General features: G+C 36.5%; 1 long non-coding RNA gene across 1 annotated transcript in view; it reads right to left on the reverse strand.

Moving 5' to 3' along the window:
* LOC311625855 overlaps window positions 1–21,288 on the reverse strand; it is a 956,586-nt gene that overhangs the window by 680,513 nt on the left and 254,785 nt on the right. The gene's annotated exons all lie outside the window — the stretch shown is intronic.

Consider the following 21,288-nt stretch of genomic DNA (forward strand, 5'->3'; position numbering starts at 1 on the left):
TTTAGCCATTCTAAAATATATATGAGAGTTTATTGTTATTTTAATTTGCAATCCTGTGACAGATGATGTTGAACATAATTTCATGTGTTTATTTTCATCTTCATCTCTACATCCTCTTTTGTGAGGCATCTGCTCAGATTTTTTGCCAAGTTTTTAATTGGGCTCTTTGTTTTCTTATTGTTAAGTTTAAGTGTCTTTGTATATTTTGGATTTAAGTATTTTATCAGATAAGTGTTTTATAAATATTTTATTTTGTAAATTGTGTTTTTATTCTCCTGGCAATGTTTTTGCATAACAGAATTTCAGACATTCCTCGAGGATGTCCAGAGATTGGAGAGGGTGCAGGCTGGACTGAGGGAAACCCCCCACCCCCCATGCATGAATTCTGTGCACTGGGCCTCTAGTCTATATATATATATATTGTGTATATATATATATATATATATATATATATATATATATATATATATATATAAGCCTAAGCAATGGCTGACGGGCCAACCAGCTGACTGGCCAGTAGCTGTGATGCACACTGACCACCAGGGGGAAGACACTCAATGAAGGAGCAGGAAATCACAGGCATGGAAACATGGAACAGATTGATGAATCTCAGAGGGAAGGGGGAAGCAGGGAGTACTGGAATATATTAACCAAAGATCTTATATGCATACTAGTTCCCTGTACACAGATTTGTGCACCAGTGGGGTCCTTCGGCCTGGCCTGTGGGGATTGGGTCAAAACCAGCTCTCTGACATCCCCAGAGGTGTCCTGCATTGTGAGATGGTGCAGGCTAGTGCACAAGGCTTCTGGTACAAATATAAGATACTAAGAGGGTAAACTTGAAGAGAGCATATATAAATTCTTTGTATTATCTTCACAATTTTTTAACTAAATCTTAAACCATTTAAATAATTAACAGTATCAAAACATTTTTTACAATTAATTAAGGGTATGGATGAGGTTATCTTTATCCAAAAATATCTGCACTATCTTATCTCAAACCCACAAGCAATAATAATCACTTTATCCAAGGCATGGGCCCTTAAATTTAGCAAACACTCTCCTTGCCCAATCTTTAGTCAGGCTCCTCTGGGTCCTTTTTTTTTTTTTTTTTTTTTTTTTTTGAGTATGTCTGTGTATAAGCTGTGACCTTGGGCCCTTGTCCTGTTTTTTACCTATTTAGTCTACTCTTGACAAAAATATTTTAAAAGTCCTTGGCCTATCACTAACAAGAACCCTGTTAGGTTAGTTTAGCAACATTTATTCTACCTTTGATGTTCCTCTTAGTAATTTTTTTTCCCCAACCACTGACCCCCTCACTCTGCTCCTTAACTTTAAACCTCTAGTTTTCTGAGCATGTTCTTTTTCACCTATTTTAATAATCCTATTAAAATAGATTTTCTAATCATTTTAACAAGTTTCAGAATAATTTTTAATAACTTCCCATAACTGAGAGTTTCTGAAATATAGAATCACAGGGCAGCCATGGGATTGGCAATTCTATTTATATGAGTAGAGGGGTACTAGAGATGAACAGCAACTCCTGAGTGATCTATGAATACATTACTCTGACACAAGGTTTTCTGTAAAAAAGAGGCTAAGGGACCTTTTGGCAAAAGGAACCAGGCAGCCTGGATTGCTTACCTCACTAGCCTTTTATTGTAGCAACCTTTTGATATAAAGTTTATCTTTTAGATACAATCAGTAGGATAAGTAATATTGGGAGGACACATGTATTTATAATGTCCTTTAAGCAAGTACATCCAGAGATTAAGCATAAGGATTCCAGTAAATACCCAGGGGTCTGCACACACGGACTCTTTGGAAAGGTCAAGTAATAATTAGAGGCATGGCCTACAACACTCCCCTAAGTCAGAATTCCGATAAATAGGGGAGGAAGCCTTCCACACACTTCCCTTTTCTCAGAATGTCCTCCTTACAAACTTTCCAACCAAGTCTCCTTTGCTCCCCAACAAAGGGGAGAATTAATTTTGGTAAAGAGATGGCTGTCTTTGTCACATGATGAAATAAAAATTCATGCTAGTCTATCTGTCACAAGATTGGATAAGTATCAAATGGTATTGAAATATTTTCACCTTAATCTGAGTATTTACTTCTCCTTTTAGATAAATTAGGAACAAACTACTCTTTTGAAGTGGTTTATACAATTTCATGGAATACATTTATAAGTTTTACTTCTATAAAATAATTATTATAGAAAAACTTATTCTAAGTTTAAATAGTAGGTAAAAATTGAAAAGAAATATAGGTAATATCAAATTATGTCCTTGAGATATTTTAATTTAATGTTTTATTTAAGTTTCTTATCTATAAAAATTGTAGTACAAATATATATTAACTAAGTAATTAACTAGGTCACAGCTCTATTAATGTTCCACAATTTCCTTTTCATTAGGTTCTTATTAATATTAGTGAACTAGTAAATCTTAATCCACAGTTGTGACATATAAGCATTTTAAAATAGATAATGTAAGTAACGTGATAAATTTTAAAATAACTTTAATTTGCAGAAAAATTATACTTATAGCTGTTAAAGTACTTTTGGAAGTAATAATTCATATTCAAATATTTTATCTTTGCTAACTTTAAAACAAACAAAAAGTGATTTGAACAGATGTGATCTTAGTAGGAGTCTACTTTTTAAAAAACAGCATGTTGAGCTAACACAGGCCTAAAGCTCAAGAAGAAGAATAGAAAATGAGTTTTATGAAGTCCCAGTAGATGCTGAAAGGTGATTTATCATGTGCATGCCTGGGCACCTCAAGTAGAATGGTAAAAATAAATGTTTCATGCTAGTGAAAAACACTGAAAAGCAAACAATAAAGCATTCTTTTCACTGAATAGAAAGGCACCTTTCTCTGAATTCAGTTCCACAACAAATAGGGAAAACCAATGTACTGCAATGCTATAAAATAAAACTGAAAACTTTACTTACACATTCTGGGAAAATCATGTCTTTGTGTTACTCTGTAAATGCATATTTTATTCTCTCTCTCCCTCATCCATTTTTCTTTTAATTTGCAATTGGTCTGAGTCACTGTCCTGGTACAAGCATCTTGTCTGACATTCCCATAAGTAATGAAGCCACTGAAAATATTGCATTTTGCATTGGCTGAGAGCTCAGGTTCTGAAATCAGATTGCCTAGTTCTCATTCAAGCTCTATCACTTATTATGTGTGACCATGGGCAAGCTACTTAATTTCTCTCTCCCTCAGTTTCTGCATGTATAACGGGAATGCTAGTAGCATTTACACCTTAGATTGGTTCATAAAATAATATTTGAGATCTTTCAGTCATCTATCACTCAATCATTATTGTAGAACAGTGTCGGTACAGAGTAATACAATTACCTAATTTATTTATTCAGCACATGTATTTTGAAAGCCTCTTCTTTTCAGAACCCTCAGATGGCTGCTGAGTGCACCACTGTGCACAAACGCAAAGCCCCTTCATTCATGGAGCCTTTGGGTGACTGGAGAAGTTTAAGGCCAAACAAGTCACTAATGGGATAAAGCTTATCTTTAGTAAGACCAGAGAAGGCCTGCTTGTTAAAAATACTTTTCAATATTGATTTGAAGAATGATCAACTTGGCTAGGTGAAATTCTTCACTTGGGAGTGAAACTTACCGTATTTTTCGGACCATAAGATGCACTTTTTTCCCCCCCAGAAGTGGGGGGAAAAAGTCCCTGCGTCTTATGGTCCAAATATAGCCTACACATATACTGTAAAAAAAGTTTTTTTACTTGCCCGGCTCTGTGTGGTCTCTGTGTGCTTGCCAGGCTCTAAAATGGTTCTAAATGCTGCTGTTTACTTTACAGGGTTGATTACATGTGTTTATGACTGTGATGTTAGGTTTTAATGCACATAAAATATTTTAGGACACTATTTGTTTCAGAATCTTTTTTTCTTCATTTCCCTTCTCTAAAAACTGGTGCGTCTTATGGTCCGGTGCGTCTTATGGTCCGAAAAATACGGTAAGTAAAGATGGAGCACGTTTTATAATAGAAAGAGCAAAACAAAACAAACCATATATATATAAAATAGAAAATATGGGTTGACCAGACAGGAGGAGGTTGCATACTCAGAGTGGTGGGCGGGAGGGCAGGGGTCTCCACACACCTGCTCTGGGGGAGGGATTAGTTCACAGCCACTGAGCTGCTTCAAGAGCTAAAGAGGAAGGCTGTGGCCTTGGCTGCTGCGGGGTCTGGGGAGCCAGGCAGGGCCGGACCAGCGACTCTAGGCCTAGGGACCCCTCCCCCCACCCATGCATGAAATTTTGGGCACCAGGCCTCTAGTCCTATATAGTAAAAGGATAATATGCAAATTGACCAAACAGAACAATGCTTGCTCATTATGACACACACTGACCACCAGAGGACAGATGCTCAATACAGGGTAGTCAGTGCACTCCAACAGGGATAGCGCCATTCAGCCAGAAGCTGGGCTTTGGCTGGCGAGTGCAGTGGTGGTGGCAGGAGTCTCTCCCACCTCTGAGACAGTGCTAGGATCCTTTGGGGGATATCCGACTGCTGGCTTAGGCTCACGCTGGAGTGGGCCTAAACCAGCAGTTGGACATCCCCCAAGGTGTCTTGGATGGTAAGAGGGCTCAGACTGGGCTAAGGCACCCCCCTGCAGTGTATGCATGTTATGCACCGGGCCTTTAGTATGTGTGTGTGTGTGTGTGTGTGTGTGTGTGTATGTGTATATATATATATATATATATATATATATATATATATATATATATACACACAGAACTAAGCTTGTGAGAAGCATGCCAGACTGTTTAGACATACAGAAAGTTTGTATTTAGTGTGCACTTCCTATGCTCTGTTTTATGGGAGAATGACAACATCTAATTCATATTTCTGTGGCATTACTGGGGAGCATGACATAGCAGAGAGTATATTTTCAGGCTTAATTTTGCAACAAATATATGATACACCAACTCTCTAAATGTTTGTTAGTCATTGAAATGAGAAATTTAAGTTAGGAATACTATGAGCTACTTTAAAGTTAATATCAGAGAAAGGGTTAAACCTTTTCAGTTCTTTAAATCAAAACCTGAACCTAGGAATCTTCTAACTTGGGATATAAAATGCTTTCTGTGTTGCCCTGCCTGGGTAGCTCAGATAGTTAGAGTATCATCCAGATATGCCAAGGTTGCAGGTTCAATCCCTGGTCTGGGCACATGGAAGAAACGATCAATCCTATATAATAAAAGCCTACGTGGCATCACGCCCTCATGTGACATCACCACAAGATGGCTGCAATAAGATGGACACCACAAGATGGTTGGCAGGGAAGGGCAATTGTGGGTTATTGGGCTGGCAGGAGAGGACAATTGGGGGTGAGATCAGGCAGGCAGGGAAGGGCATTTAGGGGTAATCAGGCCAGCAGGGGAGGGCAGTTGGCAGGCAGTCAATTAAGTGGTTAAGAGCCAGCAGTCTCAGATTGTGAGAGGGGTGTTTGACTGTAGGTTTAGGCCTGATCCCACTAAATTGGCAGTAGGACATCCCTCAAGGGGTCCCAGATTAGAGAGGGTGCAGGTTGGGCTCAGGGAAACCCCCCACCCATGCATGAATTCCATGCACCAGGCCTCTAATGAATGCATAAATAAGTAGAATAAGCCTGGCAGGAGTGGCTCAGTGGTAGAGCATCAACCTATGAACCAGGAGGTCACAGTTACATTCCTGGTCAGAGCACATAACACCTGGGATATGGTTTGATCCCCAGTTGGGGATGTACAGGAAGAAGCCAATCAGTGATTCTCTTTCATCATTAATGTTTCAATTTCTCCCTCTCCTTTCTTCTTTGAATTCAATTATAAATAATAAATAAATAAATAAATAAATAAATAAGTAAATAGAACAAATCAATTTCTTTCTCCCTTTTCCTTGCTCTCATTCTCTCAAATCAATCAATAAAAAATATATTAAAATTATTTCCTTGCTTCTGCTCAATTTTCATGCTTTTGTCCTCTTATTCTTTTGCTTACTTATGATACCAGCTGCCAAATAATCACAGAATAGTCTTACTTCCTTCAATTCACTGAAGGCATACAGAGGTTATAACACTAACTGCTTTTTTATTAGTATCTCCAAATGCAAATTCCCGAGAGAATATTTTGTTAATACTTTTAGATGGTATAGAGATTGTGTGCCACCTTTTTTTTTAAGGTTCCATAAAATGCCTTTCAACTTTGGCTAGAGGTAGGACTAAACAACAGGTAGGATTAGGTGGGATAAAATATCACGTAGATTGAACAGATATTTTCACTTATCATGAGAGATTATTGATATATAATACAAGTTGGTCTTAAGTACAAAGTACATGCACCCTTCTAAGAATTAAGATTTCAAAGATGGCCCCAGACTTAAATATTTCAGATAGGACTATTAATTGGATGGCCTCTTATAGAGAGAAACTAGAGGCCCAGTGCACATATCCATGCACCAGGGAGGTCCCTCAGCCTGGCCTGTGCCCTCTCACAATCCAGGGGTAGTCAGAGCCAGTTTTGGCCCAATCCTCGCAGGCTCGGTTGAGGGACCCCACTGGTGTGTATAAGATCTTTGGTTAATCTCTTCCTACCCTCCTCCTACCCTTTCTCTCTGCGATTCATTAGTCTCTTCCATGTTTCCATGCCTCTGGTTTCTGCTCCTGCATTGAGTGTCTGCCCCCTAGTGGTCAGTGCATATCATAACTACCAACTAGTTGACCAGTCAATTAGGCTTTATATATATATATAGACTAGAGGCCCTGTGTACAAATTTATGCATAGGGGTGACAGGGGTGGGGCGAGTTGTCCCTCAGCCCAGCCTGCACCCTCTCCGATCTGGGACCCCTAGAGGGATGTCCAACTGCCCGGTGGAATCAGGCCTAAACGGGAAGTTGGACATCCCTCTCACAATCCAGAACTGCTGGCTCCCAAATGCTTGCCTGCCTGCCTTCCTGATTGCCCCTAACTTCTTCTGCCTGCCACCCCGATAATTCCCTAACTACTCCCATGCCAGCCTGACTGATGTCTAACTGCTCCCCTGTCAGCCCATTTGCTCCCAACTTCCCTCCTCTTCTGGCCTGGTCACCTCTAACTTCCCTCCCCTACAGGGTTTGATCGCCTTCAACTGCCCTCCCTTGCAGGCCTGTTCCCTCCCAACTGCCCTCCCTTGCAGGCCTGGTGCCTCCCAACTGCCCTCCCCTACTTACCTAATTACCCACAACTGCTCTTTCTTGCTGGGCTGGTCCCTCTAAACTAGGGGTGTCGAACTCAATCAGAGAAGGGGCCAAAATCTAAAATCCAGCCTAAATCGCGGGCCGAATGGTTTACTGAATAGTCATAAACTGACAATGTCATAAACTGACAGTGGAATGCAGTGATGACAGCGCGGTGCAGGCCACATTACAAGGTCTGGCGGGCTGGATTTGGCCCGCAGGCCTTGTGTTTGACACATGTGCTCTAAACTGCCCTCCCCTACTGGCCATTTTGTGTCCACCTAGGGGCAGGATCTTTGACTACATGAGGGCAGCCATATTGTGTGTTGGAGTGATGGTCAATCTGTATATTACTCTTTTATTAGATAGGATAGAGGCTTGGTGCACAGGTGGAGGCCAGCTGGTTTGCAGTGAAGGGTGTCAAGGATCAGGCTGGGGGTGCCCTTGGGGCATGGGGCAACCTGAGCAAGAGGCCGGTGGTGGTTTGCAGGCCAGCCACACCCCCTAGTGACCCAAGCGGAGGCCCTGGTATCTGGGATATATTTAGTTTCTACAATTGAAACTTTGTAGCCTGGAGAGGAGCCAAACCTCCTGCTCACTCAGAGGAGGCAGCCATGGTTTTTTTTTTGGATTATTTTCCTTCTATAATTGAAACTTTGTAGCCTGGAGTGGAGACTTAGGCCAGCAAAGGCAGGCAGAAAGCTTGGCTTCCTCCATTGCCAGAGAAACACCTCCCTTCTGCTCTCTGTGGCTGTAGCCATCTTGTTTGGGTTATTTGCATACTTGCTCTGATTGGCTGATGGGCGTGGTTTGTGGAACAGAGTGATGGTTAATTTGCATATTAGTCTTTTATTAAGAAGGATAGAGAACTATAAAAACTTAAAATGCACATTCACTTTGACCTAGTAATTCTATACCTGTATCTTTATCTTGGAATTATACACATTTGTATAACTAAATGTTTACTAATAAAATATTTAGAATATTAAATACAATATTCTCACATAAGCAAACAATATGCATCCAATAAAAAGAAAGAGTTAGCTATATGTATAATGATAGAGGAAAAGATTTCATAAATAATATTTTAAAGAAAAGACAGAATAATGTACAAAATTAATTTCTCTTTGAGAAATTATATGAATTTCTCTTTGAGAATATATATGAAACATAAGAAACAAATGATAGTAGTAATCTCTGATTGGGCAGGAAGAGAGAAGTTTAACAATTCTTTTCTCCCCTATACACTTTTCAAAAAGTGTTGCAATTTATATAACACTAGAGGCCCAGTGCACAAAATTTATGCACTGGGGGAGTGAGGGAGGGTCCCCTCAGCCCAGCCCACGCCTTCTTGCAGTCCAGGAGCCCTCAGGGTATGTCCGCCTGCTGGCTTAGACCTGCTCACCAGGGAGTGGGCCTAAGCTGGCAGGCAATCATCCCCCTCAATGTCCTGGACACCCTCATTCCTTACCTCCTGACTGCTGGCTACTCCTTACTGCGTGGCTTGCTGCTATTTAGCACCCTGCAGAGGTGGGAGAGGCTCCTGTGCTCCCCCCATGTGCTCCCCACCATGAGCTCAGCTTCTGGCTGAGCTGGGTTCCCCTGTGAGCATGCACTGAGTTGAGCATCTGCCCCTCCTCCCCCATGGTCAGTGCGTATCATAGTGACGGGTAGTTCTGGTCATTCTGCCATAATAGTCACTTAGGTGTTTATTATATAGATGTGCATGCATTATCTACTCAAAATAAATATTTATATAATTTAAAAACATTCACTAACATATCTCTAGTACACCTAAAACTTGAAAAACTTTTAACGATTCTTAATAAATAGCCACAAATATTACCACTGTTGGGGAAAATGTTCTATTTCCTTTCATATCATGCTTTCCCACTTCTCTTTCTCCCTTTCAGTAACCTGCTACAACTCTAATTTCAATTAACATTTCTTTATGCTAGGATAATACTTAATTGAGTTGTAGAAATACTAATCTGTTGATAAACAGAAGGAATTGTATATCTTTGTTTTCATTTTCATGATAAATATTCTGTCAACATTTGTGAATATTTTTATGTATGAGTGTGTGTTGGTATACTATAAAGCATCATTAACGTTTCCAAAGGCACTAATAAAAAAACTTCAATTCTCTATCAGATAACAATAACTAATATTCCAGGATTTAGAGTAAGTGTACTACTTCCTTCTATCCATTCTCTTAACAATTACAGGTTTTATATTTACCTAACTCATTTTCTCATTTAGAAAAATATATATTATTACATTTATTTAAACTTTTCTTGAGAATAGTTCATTAGTAATGTTTTCACATATTAATCTGAACTTTATTAATAATTTTCCTCATTAAACATTATTCTTAAACTTTAATAAAAAAGAATATTATAAATTGATTTATTTTTAATATTATGACATAATATATTTATTATATATTTATTATAGAATTAAGCCAAGGTAAGGATTAATCTTAAACATTTATCATATTATTAATATCAAAATTAATTTATGCATATTAAATTATTTTTATTATTGAAGGTTAGATTACAAGTGAATCTAAACCCTATTTTTAATTAATATTGGTCACTATTCTTAAGTTTCAGCTCTCACTTATTAACTCAACTACTAAATATATCAGCAAACCTAGAGACTATTCTCAGAAATTTAATTTCCAATTATAAATTATGAAATTACTTAATTTATGTGTAGATTTATTGAAACACAAGAACCCAAAGATGTATAAAATTGTGTTGAATAGATATCTTATGTTAGGTGAACTTCTCTTATCACTGATGTGACTTTTGGCAATACCAATAGTGTTGTCCAACTTAGTTCATTCCTAAGTGAGAAGAGGGAACCAGAAACTATATTGCTATTGGCTTTCAAAGTTGAAGCTGTAATTACTGTTGCTTTCTATACAGTATTATACAAGAAGACTGAAGAAATCTAGTTGACATACACAATAAAAAAAAAAAAATCCATGCACATTGGGCTTTCCATCTTCAGCTTGTAGTTGTGTGACTTGAGGCAATTCAATTTATCCCTTTCGATCTTTTTTTTTTTCTTTTTCTTTTCCTGGTGAATTAAAAGTATGATATCCACAAACCAAAGCAGTTATTATAAAAAGTTCATTACTGTCATAGAACACAATGGCAGGCAGGCAGAGCTCTGTGTGTGCTGGATCTCTTTTGTCTTTGTCCCTCTCTGGACAAAATTTATAAAACAAAACAAACAAAAAGCAAACCTACGATCCCTCCTCAAAGCTAAACGCACTCTTCTATTTGCCTTCTCCTACTCCCTATGAAGTATTGAGGAGACAGAAGAAAGCTAGGTAGACAGGGACAGGGACCATGGTGGAGAGCGAGCAGTAAAGCCAGGAACTCAACGAGGCAGAAGTTATCCCAGCTGGGTGGGGAGGGAAGGGCCATCATGGGACACATAAGCTTTAAAATGTATGAATGTTACTAAGACAGAAAGCTTGCAGATAACCAGTCACAAGATAATAAAGCGTATAAACCAATCCTAAGGAGGTTGCTAAGACACAATTCTTTGAAAGGACCCATCAGTAACTAACAAACATGTATACAAAAAATGCAAGCTTTCTCTCCTTGCTCCCCTGTGAACAATGAATTCCTGGTGTCCCTGTGGTGAGGGAAAGCATGGCCTAATACAGCGTTTTTCAACCGCTGTTCCGCATAAAATTCTTGTCTTGTCTGCACTTACGGCACACCAGGAGATGTTGCCTGGTGTGCCGTAGGTGCAGACAAGACAAGAATTTTATAATTTTTCACTATTTTGTTTACTTAAGATTTCATAATAAAGTAATTATAAAATACTTTCTTTGTGTTTATTTGATTCCTATTCAAGAGAATTACTTTATATATAGTCAATATAGGCACAGAGTTAAATTTTTTAACATTTTCTAATGGTGGTGTGTCTCGTGATTTTTTTCATGAAACAAGTGTGCCTTTGCCCAAAAAAGGTTGAAAAACACTGGCCTATAGACTTTAATCAGCTTGGATGCTGAACTAGTTCTGACTGTAACATGGAGAAGTTGGCCTGCTCCTGGAACCCTGGCTGTTCCTTTTCCAGGACTGCCTTTTCTCAAATAAACTTCAGTTCCACTAACCATTTTTGTCCTCAACTTGATTCTTCTTCGATTTTATGAGACAATGAACTTGGACTTACACCCCACATTTTGGTTTCTGTACTGCCAGTCATCAAGCCTTTCTTCTACCCTCCTCCTTGGCATGTCTTAGCATGTAAGGTCTGATACACTTGGAGAGCACCACAGGGCAGAAGGAGGGTGACAAAGGGGATCTTTAGAACAGGCAGCTATGATCTCCTGGGATGGATTCTAGATACTTAGCAGTTGCCTGGAGGAACAACTCCCCTAAGGATAATCATGCTGCCCCTTCCAATTGCTGCAACCTTAGACTTCAGCAGCTATCCCATTTTACCTCCCACCCATAATATAGGAGGGTTTCAATTTCTGTACATCTTAGGCAACACCTGTTATTATCCATCTTTTTTTAAAAATGATCTTTTTGGCATTTCTCTAATGACTAATGCTGTTGAACATCTTTTCTTGTGCTTATTGACCACTTGTCTATCAACTTGAAACTAAACTGAATTTTTTTTTCATGTTTTAATGAGATCATATGTATTTATATTGTTGAGATGTAGGAGTTCTTTATATATTCTGGATATTTAATAGTCCCTTATCAGATATGGGGTTTATAAATATTTTCTCTAATTTGATGGTTGCTTCTTCAATCCATTGGTAATATCTGTTATGGACTGAATGTTTGTGTAGCCTTATAATTCATGTTGAAAGCTAATCCTCAGTATAATGATTTTTGAAAGTGGGGCCTTTGGGAGGTAATTAGGTCATGATGGCACCGGATCTTTGAATGGGATTACTGCCTTTATAAGAAGAGGTCAATGAAATAGCTGACTCTCTTTTTACCATGTGAGGACACAAAAAAAGAAAGGTTTATGTAAAACAAGAACAGGGCATCCCCAAAAACTCAAACATGCAGGAACCCTGATATCAGACTTCTAGCCTCCAGAACTGTGAAAAATAAATGTTTCTGTTCAAGTCACCCAGTTCATGGAAATTTGTTATAGTACACCAAGGTAACTAAAATATTCTCCTTTTATTCATATTCAATTTTTATGAAGACTAGTTTACATATTTTTTCCTTTTATTTCTAAGGTTTTTGCTATCATGATTTAAGAAATCATTGCTTCATTTAATTCAGGACAATTTATAACTAAATTTACTTCTAAAAGTGTTTGTTATACATTTAACTCTTTTCTAAAAATATTTTTTTTATTGATTTCAGAGAGGAAGGTAGAGATAGAAACATTACTGATGAGAGAGACACATTGATTGGCTGCCTCCTACATAACCCCCACTGAGCCTGGGATCACTGAGATTGAGCCTGCAAATTAGGAATGTGCCCAGACTGGGAATTGAACCACAACCTCTTGGTTCATAGGTCAAAGCTCAACCACCTAGCCATGCCAGTTGAGCTATACATTTAACTCTTACATTTAGATTTTTGGTTCATTCTCAGTTGATTCTTGTACATGGTATGAGGTAGAAATCCAACAATTCTTAATCATATCCATATTTATTTTTTCCAAGAACATTTTTAATCCAGTTTACATAGAGTTTTTGAGACTTGAGTGTCAATGAAAACAAACACTAATTTTGCATTTATCTTTCCTTCACTGGGGATTTTATCTTATATTCACCACAGCCCAAATACATTACACATATAAAAACCAGAAATTTACTTTCTATTATTTTTCTAGAATTTAATTTAGAAAAGAAGCATCCATAGAAAAGTCTTAAGCTAAAAGTTTTCATTCTGAAAATGAATCTCAATGGAGGTCAGTCATATACAAATTAAAATCTCAATGAAAAATTTTCTGAATTTTTCCTAACAAAATGTATACATACATACATACATATGTATGTGAATATATATATATATATATATATATATATATATATATATATATATATATGCTCTAATATACCTAGAGCTCTCTGTAATGTTAGGAGCAGGGGTAGAAGAAACATAAGGATAACATGTCAATGTTATCATTAAAAATTGATTTATAACAATTATCTAAAGTGTCAGGCAGGATAGATAGCTGTGAGGACAGGAGGAAAAGAAGGGGGAGGAGAAGGAAGTTCATCTCACCCACTGAATAAAGAAGGCAGCAGCCTTGGCACTTGCCAAAATAAAGTTGCTAAATGTTCTCCTAAAGTCTGGGGAAAGACACAACATTGTAAAAGGGGATCTTGAAATCTAATCTGTTGCCCAAGATATACCACAGGCCAACCTGGAAACCTATAGGTGGGAAAAATAGAAAACCCTTGAATCCCCACCAGTAACAGCACTCAGACCAGCTGAGTTGCCAACTTGTGCCTTATGCTGAGTATATTCTTAATACATTTGTATGCTTTGCTTTTTAATAAATTTGCTTGCTTTGTTCCCTTAATAAATTTGCTTTGCTTCAACACTGCTTTCTGTCACTCCTCTGAATTCTTTCTCTCAAGCTTGACAAGAGCCCTCTCCAAATCAGGCACCTCTCCAAGAACAAGCACACTTATATTCCAAGAATGACAACAGATATGGCCTTTAAGAACTGAGAACACATAATATATAGGTTATTTTTCTAAGTTTTTTTTTTAATATAATTTCAGTGTGTTCTACAATTTAGTATATTATTTTTATAAAATTCACCTATGTATAAACCATATAACTCAAAAATCTGTGTTCCTATGGAAATATTTCAAATTACTGCATTCAGATAAAAGCAAAATCTTGTTTCTGAATTTGGAAGTTGAATTGAAAAAAATATCTCTAAAAATAGTGACAGCACATTCTAGACTGAAGAGATAAGAAGTGGTGTTGCAAGGAGAGTGCTTATGGCAGATAAGAAGAAACTTCGTTGCTGAACTACCCAATAATTTGATGGTTTATCAAGCTTAAGTGTTCACTAGACTTTATCTCTGAGCTATTCCATACTTCTTTAAAAATAAAGATTTCTAATATACCTAGAGCTCTCTGTAATGTTAGGTAGACTTTCTTTGTTGAACTTGGGATTTAACATACATATTTTTTAAAAGATAAAACTATAAACTGAATATATAAAATAATTTATGTAATAAAACTGAATGCATTCTAGATACTTAACAGATAATTTAAATCCTCAAAACTGCTATCCTTTGAAGATGGTATCAGCATAGTATAAATACTAATAAAATGAAATACCTCTTAGAAGTTTACTAGTACATGTAAATGATGTGCATTAAAAAAAGTTCACTTTTCTCCTCCTAACTTATTTATTGTCCTCCAATTATGCCAAATACATTAAAATATTACTTTCAGAATATTAATTTTTCTAGGAAAATCTTCAGGTTGTGTGGTTATTTTATTTAATCCTTCAATTTATAATCAACTTTTGTATCATGTAGATAATATATTTTAGCTTCTTGTCCAAAATAATACATACCATGAGTATTCAAAAACATGAAATAAAAAGGGGCATATTATATTTATATAAATATTATAAAAATAGAGTGAATAATTTTCTAATTCTTCAATATGTTTGAATAATATAGACGAGCTCAGGAAGTAATTAGCAAAACAAAGCTAATAATTTAGTGCCCTGTTAATTTTGAAGCTAAAACGTGCTTTCAGCTCTATTAATTAGGCCCTTTGAAATTTTTTTGCCTACAAGCAAACAGCTTGTTTGCCTCTATCATTATCCTGCAAACTAAATACTGCTTGTTTCAATAAAGCTTTAAAGTTACATAGCTTTGGGCAATATTGTTAATAAGATTCAAAACAAAGCCTGAAGCAAAGATAGAAAATTATTTAATAAAACTCGCTGAAAACAATACTCTAGGGTTCATGCAAATTAATAAAAAATGGATTCACATTATTATATTAAGAGGAAGCTAGCTTTACTTTTAATTACAGTATAGGTTGCTTTTACCTAAACTTATAGCTTTGCCGAAACCGGTTTGACTCAGTGGATAGAGCAGCAGCCTGCGGATTCAAGCGTCCCAGATTTGATTCTGGTCAAGGGCATGTACATTGGTTGTGGGCACATCCCTGACGGGGTATGTACAGGAGGCAGCTGGTCAATGTTTCTCTCCCATTGATGTTTCTAGCTCTCTGTCCCTCTCCCTTCCTCTCTGTAAAAAAATCAATAAAATATATTAAGAAAGACAAACAAAAAAAACCTTATAGCTTTACTCATCTGACACTTTTTTATCGTGGTAACAATCTTTTGAGCTATTTCCCTGATAAGAATTATTCTTTAGTACATATACTAAACCATTTGGAAAAAAAAAAAAACTGCTTACTTCTATTGATGTGTTTTTACTGGATTTGTCGACTTTATTGGAGAAATATTATTATAACACTAAAATATATTCAAAGGGCTGAGATAATACCTATGAACTTATATAGTAAATATACTCTCAAGCAAGATAGTAATGTAGTTTTATAGTTGTCTGTATTTATTAATTATTGTATTACTAGAGGCCTGGTGCATGAAATTCATGCACTGGGGGGTGTCCCTCAGCACAGCCTGCACCCTCTCCAATCTGGGACCCCTTGGAAGATGTCAGACTGCTGGTTTAGGCCTGATTCCTGAGGATCAGGCCTAAAGAGGCAGTTGGACATCCCTCTCACAATCTAGGACTGCTTGCTCCCAACTGCTCCCCTGCCTGCCAGGCTGATCACCCCTAACCACTCCCCTGCCAGCCTGATTGATGCCTGACTGCTCCCCTGCTGACCTGATTGCCCCCATTTGTCCTCCCTGCTGGCCTGGTAACCCCCAACTTCCCTCCCTTGCTGGCCCAGTCACCCCAACTGCCCTACCCTGCCAGCCTGGTTGCCCCTAACTGTCCTCTCCTGCTTGCCTAATCGCCCACAACTACCCTCCCCTGCTGGCCATCTTGTTGTGGCCATCTTTGACCACATCATAGCCATCTTGTGCAAGGGCATGAGGGTCAATTTGCATATTACCTCTTTATTATTTAAGATTTTGCATAAGAACAACTGTAACATATGGAACTTGGCATACTTCACCTACTAAATTCAGATTATTATTAAATTTGCTATTTTTATAATTTTATTAATTTTAATAATTTATTTTATTTTTATAAATATATTTTTATTGATTTAAGAAAAGAAGGAAGAGGGAGAGAGAGATAGAAACATTAACGATGAGAGAAAATCATTGATTGGCTGACTCCTACATGCCCCCAACTGGGGATCAAGTATGCAACCTGGGCATGTGCCCTTGACCAGAATTGAACCTGGGACTCTTCAGCCTGCAGGTCAAAGTTCTATCCACCAAGCCAAACCAGGGCTTTTTTTATAAGTATAAAAATTTCTAATTATCAATATGTCAGTAATTGTTTTTTGTTTGTTTGTTTGTTCATTTCCTTCTTATGTGATTTTTTTTTTCATTTTCCATTTGACTTAGTTCTAAGCATATTGTTTCAAAAACCTATTTTTTATCACAGAGATGTTTCTCTTTCTCTCTCTGACTCTATCTCCTTCTGAGGAGACAGAAGAGTTAGGCAGTCAGCTACAGGACAACAAAAGGAAAGTGGAATCATTGCAGATAGGGGCAGAATACAGCTTGCTGACCGTGCTGTTCTAAAAAAAAACAAAACAAACAAACAAAAAAAAACAACAACACAAAAACAGACAAAATGACTAGAACTGGACACCACTAGGTGGGAGTTGCTAAGGCAAACCAGCTGGGCTGATAAAGAACAGGACTGACTGGGGAGACTTGAGCTTTAAAATGTATGGATTTCGCCGAAACCGGTTTGGCTCAGTGGATAGAGCCTGCGGACTGAAAGATCCCAGGTTTGATTCTGGTCAAGAGCATGTACCTTGGTTGTGGGCACATCCCCAATAGGGGGTGTGCAGAAGGCAGCTGATCAATGATTCTCTCTCATTGATGTTTCTAACTCTCTATCCCTCTCTCTTTCTCTCTGTAAAAAATCAATAAAAATATAGATTTTTTTAATTTAAATAAATAAATAAATAAAATGTATGGATTTTGCTAAGACAGGAAGCTTGCAGATAACCAATACCAAGGTGTTACCAAAGCAGACTTCTTTGAAAGGACCAATCAGGAGCTATTCAAGCATATATCTACCCCTAGACAAAGAAAGCACTGGCTTCTCTTTTTCCCTCTCTAGCACAATGGGTTCCTGGCAGGGGATATGCTCTCCTGCACTCACATGGCTTCTGGCCATGCAGGAATCCACACATGGACTAATAGACTTTAATTAGCTTGTATGCTGAACTACACTCCGCTGCGACATGAAATGGAAGCTCTGGACACTGGCCTGCTTTAGGTTCTCCTGGAATCCCAGCTGTATGGGACTCTAGAACAGGAGACAAAGAGGCTTCACCAGTAACTGGCTTGGGGCCCCTTCCTTCCGTCCCCTGTAGCAGGGGGTCTGTGTAGATCTCAATAAACTGTTTCCACCAACTATTTTTGTCCATGAATTGATTCTTAGATTTTGCTAGACAACAAATTCGGACTTGAACAGAAATTTTGGCATCACTTCCCCTTTCTCTAAAAACCTATAAGTATACCCTTGGGTGAGGATTAAAAAATAAAAATAGAACAAAATGGTTCTCATAATTTTAAAGAGTGATATTGAGCTTGGTCTGATATAACCTACTTGTGGATCATCAGAAACAGAACTGAGATATTTTGATATGGCCAAATAATATTCTGTTCACTTAGATATTTTTAAATCAAACTAAGATTGAATGTTATTAAGAAGCAATTTTATAAAAGAAATTGCCAGACCTGATGCTTTTTTTTTTAAGACAAGATACCCTCAAAGTATAGTCACTTTGGAGCAATATATTTTGGGGATGACACTTGTTTAATTAAATCAGAATGTCAAATATAGTGTTGCAGAATGCTTGGTAGTCCATGTAAAGTGTGTTGTAATCTATGGATAACGGTTTAACTGCTACTGAAAAATATGAGGAAAGAATTCACCCAATTTAAAAGAATCCCTCTTTTTGTTGAATTGATCTCATCTATGCTCAGAGATTAAAATCATAGACCAGAGTTCCAGGGTTATCACTTTCCTCATCCCTCCCTCCTTCAACGATTTATACTAACTTAATAAGATGAATTTTATTGTTTAGTAAATTCAAATATAGTCATCTGAAAACACATTTTCACTAAGCCTCCCTAATTTTAAATCCATACTCTGTTGTTGCTTTTTTTTTTTATTATCAATTGCAACTTATTCATAAAATTCACTATCATCCTTTACCTGACTTCTTCAAATAGCTTTCTTACTAGTTTCTCTACTTCCAGAGTTGCTTCTTTATAATCTTTAATCTATATCGTGATCAGAATTATGTTTTAAAACCATGTGTTTAGTATATTACCTTCCCTAAAATGACAAACTATGCAGTGGTATCTGTTTTACTTTGTAAAAAAGAAAATTTCCCAACAATATTTTTAATAACTACTATACTTTCTAATTATTTACCTTTATATTTCTATTTATTATGAAAATAATGAATGTTATGTGAACCTTGATAAAATGGAGCAAATCAGCTTCATTGATAAGAACTTAGAAAAGTAAATAATAATAATAATAATAATAATAATAATAACAACAACAACAACAACAAATATATTCAAACCCAAGATTTTTGCTAGAATCACATATTGGAACTTAGCTAGAACTGTGTAAGTCCCATTTGAATGAGTATTCATTTTGAATACAATATCTCATAGACCATTTATCATTTGCCATATGTTACATAATTATATAAATGTTGGTATGTGCTATGAATATGCTGCAAATTAACAACATTTGTTGTTTCTGGAGAGAAAATGAGAAAATAATTTGGCAAATGTCAAGTTCAGTTCATGTCAAGATGCTTTTTGTGTCATGATCTATCACGAAAGATTAAACAGATATGTTCTACTAAATAGATCAATTTTGAGGCAGCAGCTGTGGCTGACATTCTTTCATTTGGCAGATTCATTCCACCTGACTTCAGAGAAATTGCTAAGATGATGTTTTCATAGTGTAAGTGTGTTTTTTGTTTCTTTTGCCCAATTCAAGAGTTGGTAAAGGAAAATAATATTTTGTTATATTATGTATCATGAGTCAAAAATAGCTACTCTAGTAGCTTTATTCGTATACCAATAATTATGGAGTACATATAAAATGCATACCTCTAAAATTTATTGTAATGCAAAGTGAAATACCTATAAATGTCATGAATTATTCTGAATGAAATATAACAAGATTTGAGAGCTCATAATGAAGATGGTTATTGGCAGTGTACATTGCCTCTCATGGTATTAAAAACTACATATACTATTAAATTTTATTTTTGGGAAAAATCCACAGTTTTTCATAATCCACAGCCAAGAGGCATTTTATTTTATCTTATTTTTTGCTTTTGATTCTCTGTTAAAGGTGTGACTCAAATTTTCATCATTTTATATCTTCTCTTCATAGTTGAGTATTTGTCACAGTTCTCTGCTATAGAATTACTTCTCATGAAAGACATTTTTAATACATTTTTACCAAAAGCATATTTTGAATAATAAGTTTAATTCATATATTGGAAAAACATAAATGTGGTTTTATATGGTTTGAATTATTCTGAATTCTTTTCCTAAACATTTACATAACTTTGTAAGCATTATAAATCATTAAGGCTTCCAACAACTTAGTTATATCTCCTGTGAGATATTGTGTAGCAGCTTGAGAAACAAAATAAGAAATGGCTTCATATCTGCATTATGATGGTCATTTAGCAGAGACTGTCACCTTTACCATCGATAACAGACTCTATTATCCCTAATATACACATCAAAAGTAGAGACCAAAATATATGAAATATATTGATCCAGTAATACATTCAGCAAGTGGTAGTTGGAATGCAGTACAAGTACCCTTATTGAATCCCATGTTCTCAATCTCTATGAGGAAATTCATGTAATAACAATAACCTACTTGTGACTGGAGTATGCAATGACTGGGTATGCAATGGTCTTCTAAAATCCAGAACAACATGACCTATTCTTTGTTCTGAATACATACAATGGTTAATTATTTTATCTCCCATGGAATCATTTCATTGACATATGAACTATGACAGATCTAAATCCACATATATACCTTGTTTCCCCGAAAATAAGACAGTGTCTCATTTTAATTTTTTCTCCCAAAGTTGCGCTAGGTCTTATTTTCAGGGGATGTATTATGCACTAGGTCTTATTTTTGGAGGATGTCTTATTTTCGGGGAAACACGGTAATTATCTCTACTTGTTTATTTGAAGGTTATAATATGAAAATTTTACCCAGAGTTAATTTTATATGAAAGTTAAAGCAATATTATCCTTAATGTGATTCAGAATATATTCAGAGAATATTTAACATTGACTCTTTTATTCCAAATCCTTTCAAAATCTCCAGAGACCAATAATACTTGCAGGAGATTAGCCTACATTTTAAAGCTCCAGTGATTCAGATAATCTCTTTGGGGAATTCATCTCACTATTTAGTATTCAAAAGAAAATGCAGGATTTTCCTTAAAGAATAATATGTTTATGATAAAATTTTAAAAATAGAGAAATACTATATCTATTTAGAGATATAGTCATATTAAAACTGTACTTTAATAATTTCAGAAATAGAGAGTCTTTGTTCCAAATATATCTATTTTTTAATTTAAATTCTTTATTGTTCAAAGTATTACATATGTCTCCTTTTCTCACCATTGACCTCTCCCTGGCCACTCACACCCCCCAACACATTCCCTCACCCCACTACTGTCTGTGTCCATTGGTTAGGCTTATATGCATGCATGCAAGTCCTTTGGTTGATCTCTTACCACTACACCCCACCCCTGCCTTTCCTCTGATGATGGACGGTCTGTTTGATGCTTTAATGTCTCTGGATCTATTTTTCTTCATTAGTTTATGTT

The sequence above is a fragment of the Pipistrellus hanaki genome, assembly GCF_964339955.1.
Source record: "Pipistrellus hanaki genome assembly, chromosome: 1".
NCBI lineage: Eukaryota > Metazoa > Chordata > Mammalia > Chiroptera > Vespertilionidae > Pipistrellus > Pipistrellus hanaki.